We start from the raw sequence: 14815 nt of genomic DNA, 5'->3' as shown, positions 1-14815 counted from the left end.
AGTCTGTCCACCTTCCGTTGCTGCCTTCTGGAAAAGCTGCATCCAAACCATCTCCAATAAAACAGTTTTTCCCTTAAAGGTCCTCCAGTGGACTCGGGAGCCTAAGCAAATTCTTGTTCTATGTGGCACATCCCACAAAGGGGCACTGGGGTTGTCCCAGGGCTCTTTTTTTTCTTTTCTTCTGATTTTCAGGTGCTCCAAGGATTGATTTTTCTCTCTACAAGTATCTGAGCTGAGTTAGTGGAGTCAATGGAGAAGAGACCTCATTAACTTGTTTAGCCACTGGCCCCTGGAAACAGTAGAAGTGCAGACGGGAAAAGGTGGGCTAGACCTTGTTCCTAAGAGCAGGCCCAATTCCCTGCTCAGAGTCCTGGCTTCTGAGTGCCCAGCAGACATGCCTTGGGCCTCTCCCTCTGGGCAGAGCCCTTCCAGAGCCTCCCCTGCAACCTCCAGGATGCATCTCAGAGATGGTACGATAAACGTGCTTCCTTTTAAGCTTAAAAAAGGGACACAATTCTTCCCAAGAGGGTGCCACAATCAAACGCTCATGCTTCCACCACACAACAGCAGAAGCAAACATTTCATGCTCACCTTTCCCTTTATGGCACAGTCTCTGGCCAACAGACAGGTCAGACATACTTGTAAATGGGCTGATACTCAGCCATTTTTTGCCTGTTCATGATATCACGTGTAGCTTTGTCCAAAGCTTTAAAAATTAAATATTCACCCCCCAAAAGCCCTGAATCAAAACTCAACATTTACAAGTAATTAATTAATATGGTCCTTGCATTAGAGACTCATTACACTGGAGCTACAGTGCTACTTTTACATGAAGGGAGACAGGGAATTGCAGGAACTCTGTAAGTCTGAGCCACAGCAAAATGTTTTTATGCTTCTTTCCCAATCTGTCAGATGAAATCATACCAAAGGCCTTGGCTGGTTTGTCAGCCACCCCAAAGCACATTCAGCCCTTTGACCGAGGGCCCCAAGAGTGAGGGGGGTAAAGCAGCCAAGAGGCCAGGGTCCAGCTCTGTGCGCACCATCCGCTATCAGCTCTCCTCCGACAAGGGGCTAGAAAGGTCTCTTTACTGAAGGGTTATCCGTGGAGGAAAACCTCCCATGGGAACTGCGTAGGATTCTGTTCCAGTGCCCAAAAGGCATTTCCGAGTGATTAGGGGAAACAGCAGATGAAAGGAGGTGGCATTACCCTCCTCCCCTTTCCTCCCAGCAGAAGAGGACACTGCCAGCTGATCCAACTATCCTCACTCTCCGCCATGATCACTGCTATTTGTATTGATGCCAAGGGGCCAGGCACAGTACTGACACTTTACACAGCTTCACAGCAGCCAATTCTTCAAGTAAAGGAATGGAGACTGGGAAAGGTGGGACTTGGGTTAGAACGTTTACCCGAGTCATGAGGCTAGGAAGCGACCCAGCTGAGATCCCAGTTTGGTTGGGTTTTAGCACTACAGATGCCATGAGGTAAAACTGGGAACAGCCAGGCTCCGCCCCATGAAGCTCCTCCCATCTCCTGTGCTGCTTTCCCCCCTGCCAGAGCCACCTGTCACCTGGATCCACTGGCTGCTCAGCTACCGTCCAGGCTCGCTCTGATGCTCTCCACCCTGCCGCCAGAGGAGCAAAGTTGAGAGGGCCCAGCTCCAGTGTAAAACCCCTCCAAGGGGTGGCAGCCCTTGGGATGCAGTGGAGAAAGTGACTGGGAAAGCCTTTCGTTATCCATGATCTGGTCTCTTTAGCCTCACCTTGGAATATCTCCACCCACCCCGCTACCCTTGAATGTCTTAGCTCTCTGGATGGCCACGCTCGCTCCCTCACTTCTGGGCCTCACTTTCTATTCACCCTCACCAAGCCAATTCTGCCTTGACCTTCAGGTCTTAGCTTACATGTCACCTCCTCCAGGCAGCCTTCCCTGACCTCCTAATTAGGCTGGATGCCTCTCATTGTGCTTCCTTTGCCAGGGTGAAGCATCAGATGCACTCCACTGTGGCTTTCTGTTGAGCTGTCTGCCTCCCTACAGCCCGTAGTGAGGTCCAAGGCAGTAGGGACTAGTTTTGTTTTCCTTTGAATCTTTACTTCTAGCACTGTCTATTGTCACAGAGAGACAATAAATATTGTGCGCTAAATATGTATTATATGCTGACTTAAGATACACTTCGCGTCTATAAAATTTAGCAAGAAAGCAAGCTTTCTAACTCAGAAATATTAAGCACTTATATGTACAAGGCACTGGCTACCCCAGGCCTACGATTAAAATTATTCAAAGAATAAAACATGGTCACAGAGAGGGAAAATTAATCTATAAATAATATGCAACCCGAGACAAAATCCTGATGGAATATTTTAAAGAAAACAAGCTGATTCTAAAATTTACATAGAAGGAAAAAAATCCCAGTAAGTTTTTAAAATTAAAGACCAATGAGGGAGGATTTATCCTACCAGCTGTCAGACTATACCATAAAGCTACAGTGATTAAACTGGAATTGATAAAAGAGATCAATGGGCAGCACAAATAAGAATAAATTCTGTTGGAAAAATTATATTAGAAAACATAAAATTAGATGCCTACCTCACATCTTGTACAAAAGCAAACTCTAGAAGGATATAACTGAACACACTTGCTAATGGTCCTTTCTCTCCCAAGTGATTTGAATGGCACCTTTATTACAAAGTGAATTCCCATAAATACGTAAATCTATTTCTAGAGATGTCACTCTGGCTTTAAGAATGGAAACCAAGGATTTTCTTCTGAAGTATTTTCATAAGCAACCACAGACTGGGCTCTGTGAGACTACCCACTCGGACTGGGCTGTGGACACCTTAGGCAGTTTGGAAAACACTGGCCCTGCTTTTGGGAGGACATACTCATTCTTAGATACTTGCAAGCTGAAGACAACTTTCGGCTAACACAGTCCCAGATGACTGGAGTGGACATTTCTGAGACCCAAGCTTTCCTGGCCATCACCGGCCTGCCTGACACAATTGGACACGGCTCTGGGAAGGTTCCAGAGCCCAGGGGCAATGTTGGTGAGGAACACCAGGTTGAGAAAAGGTGCATTTTGTGTACCGTGCCTTCACCAGACATTTCCTTCACATCTCCTGTGCGGGGGGCCCTGCCCTCGGTATCCTTCTTGGAGCTAACAGTCTAGCTGCAGACAGATGTTGGTCAAAGCATCAGGAATTCCTAACAGTGGTCTTGGACGCTGAGGGGCTCCTCTGTGAACAGGGACATTGCCCTCCCTCTCAGTGGGACTACTCGGCTCACTGGGATGGTGCCCCAGATGTGCCTGCACAGAACCCAGTACTGCCCATGGTCAGCCTCAGCACATGGATGCAGGGAAAGGACCTGGAGTACATCGCTTAATGGGGCTCCTTCTCTCCAAGCAGCCCAAGGTCAGAAAGCTTCAACTCACCTTCAAGGGTACTTTCTACCAAGAGACACACACAGAGTCAGCATCACTGGGGAGGGCAGGTTCCAGTGGAGAGTGGATGGTGGGTGCCCTGGCCCAGAGGCCCCAGACTTGTGCACTGGACGGTCCCCAACCACAGCGCAAGTTGGGGCCTGAGCCAAATGACAAATGATTCCATGTGTGGCAGGAACCATTGAGTTGAACAAATGCAGGAATGGCTACTTCTCTAAGCAGGATGGAAAAGGGGGAAGATGGGGGAGTGGGGCTGTGGCTTCTCCTCATTAGTAAACATTCACTCCTTTCCCAGGTGTATGTATTTAGTGGGATAAAAGGAACATTTTAATATTAGAGTAAAATTGGTTCATGGCATGTACTTCTGGGTTGCTTGAAACAAGGTGACCTGACAGAAGTTAGAGCCACAAATGTCAACAAAATGAAATTAAAACAGTTTAATGGTATCTTAGCAGTCAGGGTGTATTACAGCAGAATGAGAAAAATGCCAGTCACAACCCTGTGGCATTTCTCCCTACCTCACAAATGTCAGGTTGTTATACATACATAATAGGGACTGAGTAAAACTCGCTGGTGAGGTTTTCAGCAGCTGGGCCACTCACTGGTGGCTGAATTTGTCCCCAGGACCTGCTCCTGGATAGTCGCTTTGCCATATTCTGCAAGGAGACGAACCACTGGCAAATTTAGTGCGAGCACTGGCACTGGGATCCAGCAAATAGTAGGTGACTCACACTTTGTCAATAACACTAAATAACTGTGCCTTTCTGCTCACCTGGGGCTGGGAGCCCTTAAGGACTAAATGCTCATTCGAGTCAGGCATCTTCATTTGGTTTTTAAATAGACTACAACCAGACTAAGGGTTTTTACTTCAAACTGAATGACAATCTGATTGGCACATACAAACTATACATCGAGGAAAAATGATGAGCAAAGGAAGACTGCAGTGCTGGAGGTGAGCCTGAGGGGTGGGGATGAGCTGGCTCTCGTGGGGCAGGGGAGCCAGGAGGGGAACACGAGGGACAGGGGAGCACAAGGCGGGGCTGTGCAGGCGGGCCAGGCAGGCGACGAGGACCAGCTGGTCCCTGGGAAAAGGGCACCCAGCCACCCAAGGGACTGTGGTCCCTGCCACTTGAGCACGAGACAGAACCCTTTGTCCCCTTGCTCTATTTCTACTTCATTCTGGAAAGGAACTGGGGATACTTCCAAAAAAAGAAATTACTTCCTTTCTTTCTGGCGCTCTCCCAGGGGAGGGCAGGATGTGGTTACTGTCGACTGGAGTAACTTCTGTGCAGCCCCCTTGGCAATAAGCGCCCCTCAGGAAGTACAGGGAGGCCATGGCAGCCACAGGGAGGCCTCAGTTTCCTGCCCGCTGGCTTCCAGCCATTCAGGAGCATGCCGGGTGCCAGCACCACCTCAGACCACCTTTGCAAGCATCTGCCTTTGGGAGTGGAATGCCATTTGGTGCTGGGCAGTGGATACAGCCAGTGAGTAGAAAGTGGTGCTGGTCTTCAAAGAATCCACAAGTCAGATGTCCAAGCTGTTAGGATTACACACCCAACCAAGAAAACAAATAATTATTTCTAAATCATACACATGTTGTATTATTGTGCCCTACTGGGGGACATTCATCCCCTTCTAGAGAACTAGGCTGGAGGACAGTGTAATCAAGAGCCACAGTGCCATTCCTACCCCCCCTACCCGATACAACCTTTGCCAGGAAAGTGTCACAGAAGAGAGGGAGCCTGATGCATGGACAGTCGGTATTACATTCATAACAGGCCATAACTGGAAGTGGCTCCAGTGTCCAACCAAAGGACAGCAGAGTGAGAAAACTGGAGCCAGGCTCTCAACACAATGGAGGAAGTACGAAAAGTGACCACCACAGCTACAGAACAGCCCAGAATGCTGATTCCGTAAAGCCAAGTAACAGGAGGACGTGCTGACGGTCGCTGCGACTTCAGGGCTGTGTGGGTGTGTGTGCGGTAGGAGTGGGGCCCCGAAGGAATGGCAATGGCTGGGATCATGGCAATGTTTTCATTCCTTCTTTTAAATTTCCTTTAATGTTACTGTAATGTTTTTAATAGCACAGGAAATCAAGTGTAAGTAAATAGCAGAGGATGATTTTTCTCACCAGTTCCCTCTTCCTTCCTCTCTTCCACAAGACAGAGTGTTGATTTCCTACCACCAGCTCCCCTGGCTTCCAGACTGATGAGCATGTCTGCAAACCAGCCCGGCTCCACTAACGGGGCCTTCTGTCTTCCTGCTCTCCCTGACAGCCGCCATCCCTCTCCCTGAGAGCTCCGTGCCCGCCCTCAGCTGAAGGGCCGCGGGGGCCAGCACTGTGGGCACGCGGCATTTTTCTCCCACATGCAGTTATCAACTGATGCCCTTGAGCTGTGATTGCACCTGGGAGACCCTGAAGCCAGTGTGACTGGTCATTTCTGCACAAATGGAAGAATGGTAGCACTTTGACGTGAGCTGTGGGAAAGAAATAACATGTGACTATTTCCAGAAAGTCCCTTTCCATAGTCAAGCCTCGGGTTTTCTGCACAGGAGAGTGTCAGGTGGAGCAACTGTCTTGGAGGATAACTTGGCAATTGTATCAAAATGGGAACATGCACTTGACTCAGTAATCCTTTTTCAAAGAATTCACCCTTCGGAAATAATCACACCAGTGCAAAGAAAAAAAGCACGGAGATGCTTGTTTCTGTGCCTTTTTTCTTTGTTAACAGAGAAACACTGCAAATATCATGAATGGCTAAAACAATGTTTAAGTTATGCTATATCCGTTTGATGGAATATTGTATACCATTAAAAATGATGTTATATTTAGTTATTTGAACAGGTGATGATATGAAAGAATTATTATTTCAGGTGGTCTTGAATGTATGCATTTAAGAGAGTCATGGTTTTTTAGAGATACATAGGGAAATGTTTGCAGATGGGGCTTGCAGCCGGGGTGAGTGGGAAGCAGATTAATAGTTGCCATTGGTAGAAGAGAGGGGCAAATAGGGAATGACTCCTTAATGGGCATGTTCCAGAACTAAACAGACGTGATGTTTGCACAACATTGTGAATGTGCTAAATGTCACTAGTGAATTTTATGTTATGCATATTGACCACAATAAAAATAATAATAATAGGGGGCAAGAGAAGATAGAGTGCAATGAAATAAGACTGGCCATAAATTGATAATTTATTAAGGTTGAAGGTGAATGGTAAGAACAAGGGACTATACGTGTATATATGTTTGTGTATATATACATGCATGTAACTTGTTAGAAAGTTTCCATAATAAAAAGTGATGCTAGAGATATATATTTATTGACAGGAGATGTCTACAAGTTGAATTCAATGAGTCAGTTACAAAACTGAACATTGGGAATTTTCCCATTGATGTGAAATTATATTCCTAAATCTAAATGTGTATATATGCATAAAGAAATGTTTGGAATGCTTCAGTAAAGATTTAACAGTGATCATTTCTGGGTTAATAGATGAGACGATTTTTTTCCCCTTTATTCCTTTTTCAGTAAGGTTTGCACTTTTCCCACTGAGTATTTTTACAAAACAAATAAAGCCTTCTTCTTAAAAGGCAGAAATATTTAGGAACACCCTTTTCACCTTCGCGTTCTGACTGAATGGTTCTGGATAATGGCACACAGCTAACAACAAAAGCCACCTGGCTAGCTTGATGCCTGGGTACATATTTCAATGGCAGTGCCCTCCACGATGGCCATCACCCCATGGAGGGCCTGAGGAAGGACCCAACTTTATTGCTGGACACTCCTGCAGTGACCGTAACCCTACAGTGACCTCTGGTGACTCTCCTGCACACCTATCCGGCCTCACAGCTGTTGGGGAGGGTCATCATGAAGACATGACCACCGGCTGACCTATGAGCTGGGCCTGGGCAACTGGAGGCTCTTGCGCCCTTCCCCTATCCCTGGCATGTGGGTCCCGCCTGCCTTCCCTGCCGTCCCTGCTCCCACGCTGCCAAGGACACAGCCTTGAGATAGTGATGTGGTTTTGACACCATCTGGACTGTACACATGACTGAATCCAGTTAAGACCTCTATATAAACATTGATAACCTGGCCAGTAGGCACAGAGATCTACTCATATTGCAGCCGCCCAAGACAAGCCTTGTAAGTTCCCTTGCTCATTAAACCTGCCGCCTACCAATGTGCAATGGCCTTTCTCTTTCTTTGGTCTCCCCGTCTCCCCTGCCCTCTGTGTATGAGGCCAGTTCCAGATTATACCTGGGAGGCTCCCAAGAAGCTTGTGAACCAACCACAGCCACACTATGAAATCAGGGCCAGAAGTGGGACTATCCCCGTTTAAGAGATGAGGATCTGAAGCCAGTGGACTTGTCCACATACTAGAGCTGAGCAGCCAAGGTAGGACCCAGAGCCACGGGAACTCTTCCTTCTCCCAGAGGCCCCCTCACTGGTTGTCAGGGCCCGCTGCTGGGGCTGGGCCAGCCCTTTACTCAGGAGATGAAGACCACCACATTATTAATCTTGCAAAACTCAACACACCTGGATTATCACTCACAGCCGAGCATCTCCAGCCCCCACCACATTTCGTGTGAACAGCAGCAGCTAAATACGGCGACTACTTCTGGACTGCCAATCGCGAAGGCCGCTGCTGCCCCTGCTGCGGTCTCTCCAACTTAGCTGCCGGGAATCACCTTGGAGTCTCTCCTGCCCTGGTCAGCACCCTTCAGAAGGCCTTGCTCTTCCAAACTGGCTCCATGAGGTCCCACATGCAGCTCGTCCAAGTGGCCTGGAGGCCCTGTGCTCAGAACGTGCGGGCCAAAGGAGCCACTGCCCCTGGACAAAACACCTGCAGCCCACTTCTCATGCTCCTTCTGTCACTCATCCTGCGCCCTCCATCCCGTCCTTTACCCACCTGACAAACAATTGCTGTGTGTCTACTCTGAGATGAGCAAGGCCTAAGCACCTGGGTTATCAGCAAAGTCAGACACTGAACAGATTAAGCACATACATGAATAATAACCATAATTGTGATGAGTGCAAGGAAGGAGAGGTACCAGGGGCCAGAGAGGACTGGGAGTGGGAAGCAGGCCTGGGCTGGGGGGTCAGGAGGGTGTCCTGGAGAACACTCAAGCTCTAACATTAGCCGTCCTCCTACACGTGGGGGACACTCCACAGAGTGGGGCTCACACCAGCTGTCGGGCCTCTCGTCAGTTCCCTTCTGCAGAACGGAACCTAAGGCCCAGCAGGCAAAGGCAACAGGGGACAGTGCCCAGGTGAGGAGAGGGAGAGACAGAGCCCAGGACAGCCTCCAAGCCAGTCCCGACCAGCCACAGGCTTGCCCGGAGCCTGCAGACCTGCTGCCGGGACAGCTCAGACTCCAGGGCTTTTGTGGCCAGGCCTTGAAGGTGACACTTCTGGCCGAGTCCACAAAAAATATATATGAATAGGAGCTCTTGGCAAACACAGAGCCAGGTCATCAATGACAAGACATCCCATGGGCCCATCTAGCCTCCCTGTTTCTGGTGCTTAAAGCAGAGATGAGGAAAGAAGGGCTCACCGTAGCTGTACTTCTTCAAAGGCAGGCATGGCACCATGACTCAATTACATTGAGAAGCCCATTCTCCAAGAGAAGCTGCCTCATCTCTGAGCAGAGGAGTGTTTCTGACTGCCCTCCAGAGAAAAGTGTAAGGTGGATGTCGGCAGGGGAGGAAAACCCATCACTTCATCATCTAAAAACACGACTCGCCCACCGGATTCCCAGCTTGCAGTCTCCTTCCTGGTCCCTCATGAACCCACAACAGTGATTTCTTCTTGCTCTGCAGAGGGCAGTGCCCAAGGCTGCAGGAGCCACCAACTGCAGCCTGGGCAGCCAGAGCACGACCTGCCCAGGGGTGGCCTGCATTCAGCCCAGCTCTCTGTGCATGTGGCCTGTTGGCTCAGCTTTGCTCTGCCCTGCTCTCACCTGGACCAAGGCAGCCTACAAATATGTGCCACCGTGTCCACCAAACATCTGGGGGCTGGCTGCAATGTCCTTCCTGCATCCAGGCTCTGAGGGCCCAGGCCCAGGCGTAGCCTCCATCCTTCCCATGGGAGGAGAAAGACCTCACACGCGGTGGCCCTCGAGAGCATCACCGGCTACGCAGGGGCAGGGCAAACCCAGGCCAATGTCTGTAAAGCCTTCCAGGGAGTTGCCCCCTCATGCTTCCTTTTGTGTCCCGGAGATGGGGGCAGCTTGGGGCGCGGGCAGATCACGGAAACCGCCAGGCCCTCCCGCTTGCTCTAGCCTGAGGCCTTGCCACCCTCACACTCGGCCTCAGTTTCAAAGCCAGTCCCGACCTCCGGTGACAGCTCTGGACCAATGCTTTTCAAACCTTTTGCAGTAGAACCCATTTTTCAGACAGACAGCCTTCCCCAGAGACCACCAGACACAGATCAAAGGATGCTACTCCGACTGACAGAGGGGGAGGAAGCGGGCCCACAGCGACCCCCACTGGCGCCCCCTCCAGGAGACAGCAGCTCACACTGGCTCGTGGTGCAGGAATCACTCCGAAGGCTGGCTGCCAGTGCGCCCACGTGTGTCACTGTGTGCGTCTTGCTGCCGAGAGCCAGCCTCCATAGGGCCCGGCTCTTCCTGCGCTCCCGAGGTCCTCCCTGGCAGCCCAGACCGCCTGTGAAGGCCCTCCGGAAGCTCGGTGTCTCTTGCCCTGCCTCCAGGGCACTTGTCCCCCAAAGGTTCTCTCCCACAGTCCGTGGCTGTCATGCCCGCCCGCTGGCCCGGCCTCCCTCCAGAGCAGCGTGTAACCTCACCACAGAGACCCGGCCCGGGCTGGGTGCAGGCAGCAGGCAGCCACAGGGTGTGCAGGGCCCACAGAGCTGCTGCCCGCCCTCCCGTCCCCTTCCTCTGCTGCTTCTGGTGGCGACAGTGGGGACCACTGGGCGGAGGCTGGAGGTGGTCAGGGAAGGCCCGTAAAAGACGTCATATCTCAAGAGGACTCGGTAGAGGGGCAAGATGTCTCATTCTTCCCGGAAGACATCAAGGTTGCCCTCAGGTGTGGCCCTCTCCTGCTCTGCCCACGCCGGGGGGACCAGGGCTGGGCGCCTGCTCCAAGCGCCTCTGGGGCCTCTCACCCAACAGTTTCAACTAGGGCGCAGACACAGCAGTACAAGGCAGGGCACAGCCGGGGCAGGGCAGGCACACGGGCAGAGCTGACTTCAGAGAATCTGAGACGCCGGTCTGCAGAGGGAAAGGAGGCGGGGGTGACGCGCACAAGAGAGGCAGCAGGGAGAGGCGGAGGGAGAGCCGCCGCCGCACCCGTCCCTCCAGCACGCACCCTGCGCTCTTACTTCAGCCAGTTTGAGAGGGTTTTTCTTCCCTATCGCCAACTGACCCTGAGTAGAAAACCATGACAAAAAGAATCATTTTTTAAAAAAGAATTAGTAAACCGGTTCCTGTCCAATAAAGGTGTTTCCAGGGCAGCTGGGAGACTTCCCCACATGCACAAGGCTGTCTTACACAGGTCTGCTGTCAACTAGGGCTCCAGGCTGGACAGCCAAGGGAGGTGGGTGGTGGCAACGACTGACATTTGTCAGCTGGGCCGTGAGGTTCCCTCTAACCTCCAATTGTTCTGCATTCAATTATTATTGTTGTTGTGATGCTCCCAACTATCTCATGATACATTGTTCTCCCCTTTGACAGGCAGGGAAATTGAGGTGTAGAGAGATTTGAGGGCCTCATCCAAAGTCACAGAGTCATAAAATGACTCAGAGCAAAGGCAAGATCCCAAATTCCGCACCCCTTTAACAAAGCCACACCCCTTTTACAAAGCCACACCCCTTCACACCATCATGCAATTAGGATTCCGCAACTGCCCAGGGGAGCCCAGCACAGCCCAGAAGACCTAGCCTTGACCTTTCAAAGGTTATCTCCAAACCAAAGTAGCTCAAAGTGGCAAAGAGAATCAAGTGCAGGAGGTACCCAGGAAGACGTCCCAGCCCTGCCTGCCTTGGGTGTAGGTCACGTGTGTGTTCTGACCTGGCCCCTGGGGCCTCTGCCTTGGGAACTAGGGACACAGTGAGCCAATGACCGCCTGCATCAGAGCCTGGTGCTCATGCCTACAGGTCCACAAGCAGGTTAACGTCTAAATGGCAACAAAGCATAAGCCTTTCAAATCAGATAATTACAATGGAAAGTGCTGTTGTGCCCTTTAGTTACTAAGGAAGCAATTAGTAATCAAGGTAACAGCCCTGGCAAGATAATGATGCTTACCATCTTAATGGTAAGAAGAATCAAATGCAATGACATTTTTGTCTACTTTGTCAAATGATTCTTACCTACTAATCTTCTTATGAACACCACCACCCTCCAATACAAACACATTTCAGAATGCCAATTTTTCTACTGAAATAAGGGGACAACCTCTGTGCTGGCTCCTGGGCTTAGTGGGTAGGCAGAGGGTCCTATGGGGAGAGGTGAGGTCAGAACAAACACTTTCTGTCACCCTCACTGCAAAAATCTTACTCAGTTTCTCTGAGAACTGAACATTAATCTCCTCAAATTCTGCACATCCATTCAAACTTGCTGGTGACCCAGTTACCCCAAGCCTCTTTCAGCTAGCGCTGATTTATCTGAGTCCCTCGGGGGTAAGCCACTGCTGTCTGTATGGTCACAGGATCACAGCTAAATCCAAATTGTCAACACCTCCTACAGAACAAATTTATCACTTTGCTAAGTTCTTTTCTGGTGGCTCTTGCCTTTGCTGATGTGGATATTTGAGAACGGACTCCATCTCATGCCCACCCTTTACCCTGCAAGGGTCCCTGGCAAGGCCAAGCCAGAAGTTTCCGTCTTTCCATGCCCTCCTGTTCTGCGCAATCCCTTCTTTGGGATGGACCAGAGTTCTCTCCTGCTGAGGGATGCTAGCCTCCTCTTTGGTTCCTCCAGACTCTGATAAAGCCCAGCCTGCTCTGCTGGAAGCACCCACACACCCCCTTTCTCAGCTTGGCATTCCCTTTTCTAGCTCCCTCTCACCCTCTAGGCACCAGGGGCAGCACTGGTTCCTTTAAACAAACCTCATTCCAAAATGCACTGTTAATTTCTTAGATGTGATAACAGTACTTTGGTTATGTTAATTTTTAAAAATAGGAGTCTTTATCTTTTAAAGATACATGCTGAAATATTGAGAAATGGAATCCTATGATGCCTGCAATTGGCTTCAAAATGACACAGGGTAGGAGGCAGAGAGACCGCTGAGTTGGTAATGGGGTGACAGGTATGTGCGGGTTCCTGAGACTCTTCTGCCCACCTGTTCATATCTTAAATTTTCTACAACAAAAAGGTCTTTAAAAACCCCATCCCTGGGGTCCTACAGCATCCTTGAATCCAAGTGTCCAAGCTGAGGCTTTTACCTGCATCTCTTTCAACTGCACATGTTGACTGAGCAACAGCTACACTTGAGGTGCTTCTCAAGCTGCCAAGTAAAACAGACGGGCCCCGCCTGCGATGGGTGCTTGGATGCCGTCCTGACAGGCAGACTCCTGTCCTTCATTTTAATAAATTCCCCAAAGCCTCACATCTCAAGCTGAGTACTGGTTTTTCTCTGCCCGCAAAATCAGGGCAGGCAGAACCTCCCTTCCTTGACCACGTGGGATGCAGTGAGCCCAGCTTCCCATCCTGGCATCACTGAGGGGAAACCTGACCCGCCCACCTTGTTGCTCCCCCACTTCTACTGGATGAGGTGGCCCAGGTGTGAGTCAGGGCCAAGAGGACTCTGAGAGGGCGAGGCTGACCCAGACACTTTTTGGAGCGTTTAGGTGAGGTCAACCCCTTTGTCCCACAACTTGGGGATCAAGCACCAAAGGGCAGGATAGGTCCTGCCTTCCACCCAGACCAGAAGCACAGAGAAAAGCACAGAGACCACGAGGCACTCCAGGCCTAAACTCCGAGACACTAGACCCTGCCTAATCTAAAGGGCTCCAAACTGGAAACCTACTTCCTCTCCAAACTAAACACACGTTAATTTGTTCAGAAGTGTCTGCTGCAACTTTGGGGAAGCCTGAATCCACAGCCAGGGTGGAGAGAGAAGACCCACCCTGAGCAGCTGCCCCATCGATGAGCAATGGCTGCCCTCCACTACCATTAAATGTTCATCCCAGAGCCACCACAGAGACAAGCCAATTCCTTTGGTCTGCAACACCCCTCACCGCGATCAGTTTCAATGACCAATAGTTCACGCCCATCTCCCACTCTCAGTTCAGGTGAGGACCCAGAAGAGAGAGTCTCTGACGAGTGAGGGGCATAACACTCCCAACATGGACACGGAAACCTCTTCCAAGGTACAGAAGCAGCTGTACCTACACCTGGCAGACAGGGGCCAAGAACTTGGATACAAACGCACCAGTGAAAGCCTCACAAAAGTGTCCTTTGCCTCTCTGGATCCAGTGCATTAAATAAATACATGGGAGTAAAATTAATTAAATCTCCATTCCTTAGAAGCTATGCAATCTGGAAATGCGGGAATCAAGCCATCTGCAGCCAGCAATTCAAGGAGTCTAAGCAGACCACGTTTCTTGAAGTGACACCCATGAGGGGCCAGCATGGATGCTTGTTAAAAATGGGGGTTCCTGGACACCATCTGACCATGGTATCAGAATCTTGGTGGCCTTCTCCTAAGATCTTTAGTGTGCTTATCCCAGGAGAATTCATGGCCACCAAAACTAGGAAGAAGTGATTCAGACTTTTTTATTGTGTTGTTTAATCCACGCCAGTCAATATATAAATTAATGATCTCACAAGAGACCTCACTGCACCTTCTGACCTGCTAGGCAGATGGAACTTCTCATCCCTGGTACTGCAGGGTCTGACAGTTAACAGCTTGAACATGACTATGTTCTCCCTTCTCCTGAGGGAGCACAACCCTGTTCCCCTAGCCTCAAGGGGGTGAAGACAGAGGAGGTGGCCACAGAAGACCCTGCCACAGCTCAGTACTTGCAGGCATTCTCCAAGCGCTCAGGAACAACTCCCTCCATCATATAAGAAACCCCACATTCAGGAAGTTACTCCTTCACATGGGAAGCAAAGAGAGTTGAGTGGACCAAGGAGAAGTGACCACTTCTCCAGGCTACTTGCATCCCAAGGCACAAAGGCAGCAGGTTTTCAGAGCCACAACAGCACACACCCCGGGAGTTTATTTCCCCCTCGGGGTAACACAGCCAACAGGGACAGGAGGAAACCTTTGAAGTCTTACCTTTAGAGGATTTTCATTTTGGAGCAACAGGATGACGGGCCACCCAGATGTTCTTTAGGGTCAGCCTCTAGGGCCACCAGTCACCTCCTGCTCCAGCATCAGCCTTAGTTGCTCTAAGGGGAGAATCTGGGTG

At 50.2% G+C, this 14815-nt stretch overlaps 1 protein-coding gene across 6 annotated transcripts in view; it reads right to left on the bottom strand.

Annotated features, from left to right (window-relative positions):
• The window catches only part of OSBP2 (oxysterol binding protein 2), a 137794-nt gene that overhangs the window by 83320 nt on the left and 39659 nt on the right, over nucleotides 1-14815 (bottom strand). Inside the window, exon 1 of one of the 6 annotated variants that reach the window (XM_073222541.1) lies at nucleotides 14683-14773. The exons of the other annotated variants lie outside the window; for them this stretch is intronic. The gene's annotated coding sequence lies outside the window, so the exon portion shown is untranslated. Of the gene's footprint in view, nucleotides 1-14682; nucleotides 14774-14815 lie in introns of those variants that run through there. 6 annotated transcript variants of the gene reach the window in all.

The sequence above is a fragment of the Manis javanica genome, chromosome 15 (assembly GCF_040802235.1).
Source record: "Manis javanica isolate MJ-LG chromosome 15, MJ_LKY, whole genome shotgun sequence".
NCBI classification, from domain to species: Eukaryota; Metazoa; Chordata; class Mammalia; order Pholidota; family Manidae; genus Manis; species Manis javanica.
The sequence above is the reverse complement of the archived record's forward strand: the minus strand, read 5'-3'. Positions and strand labels throughout refer to the sequence as shown.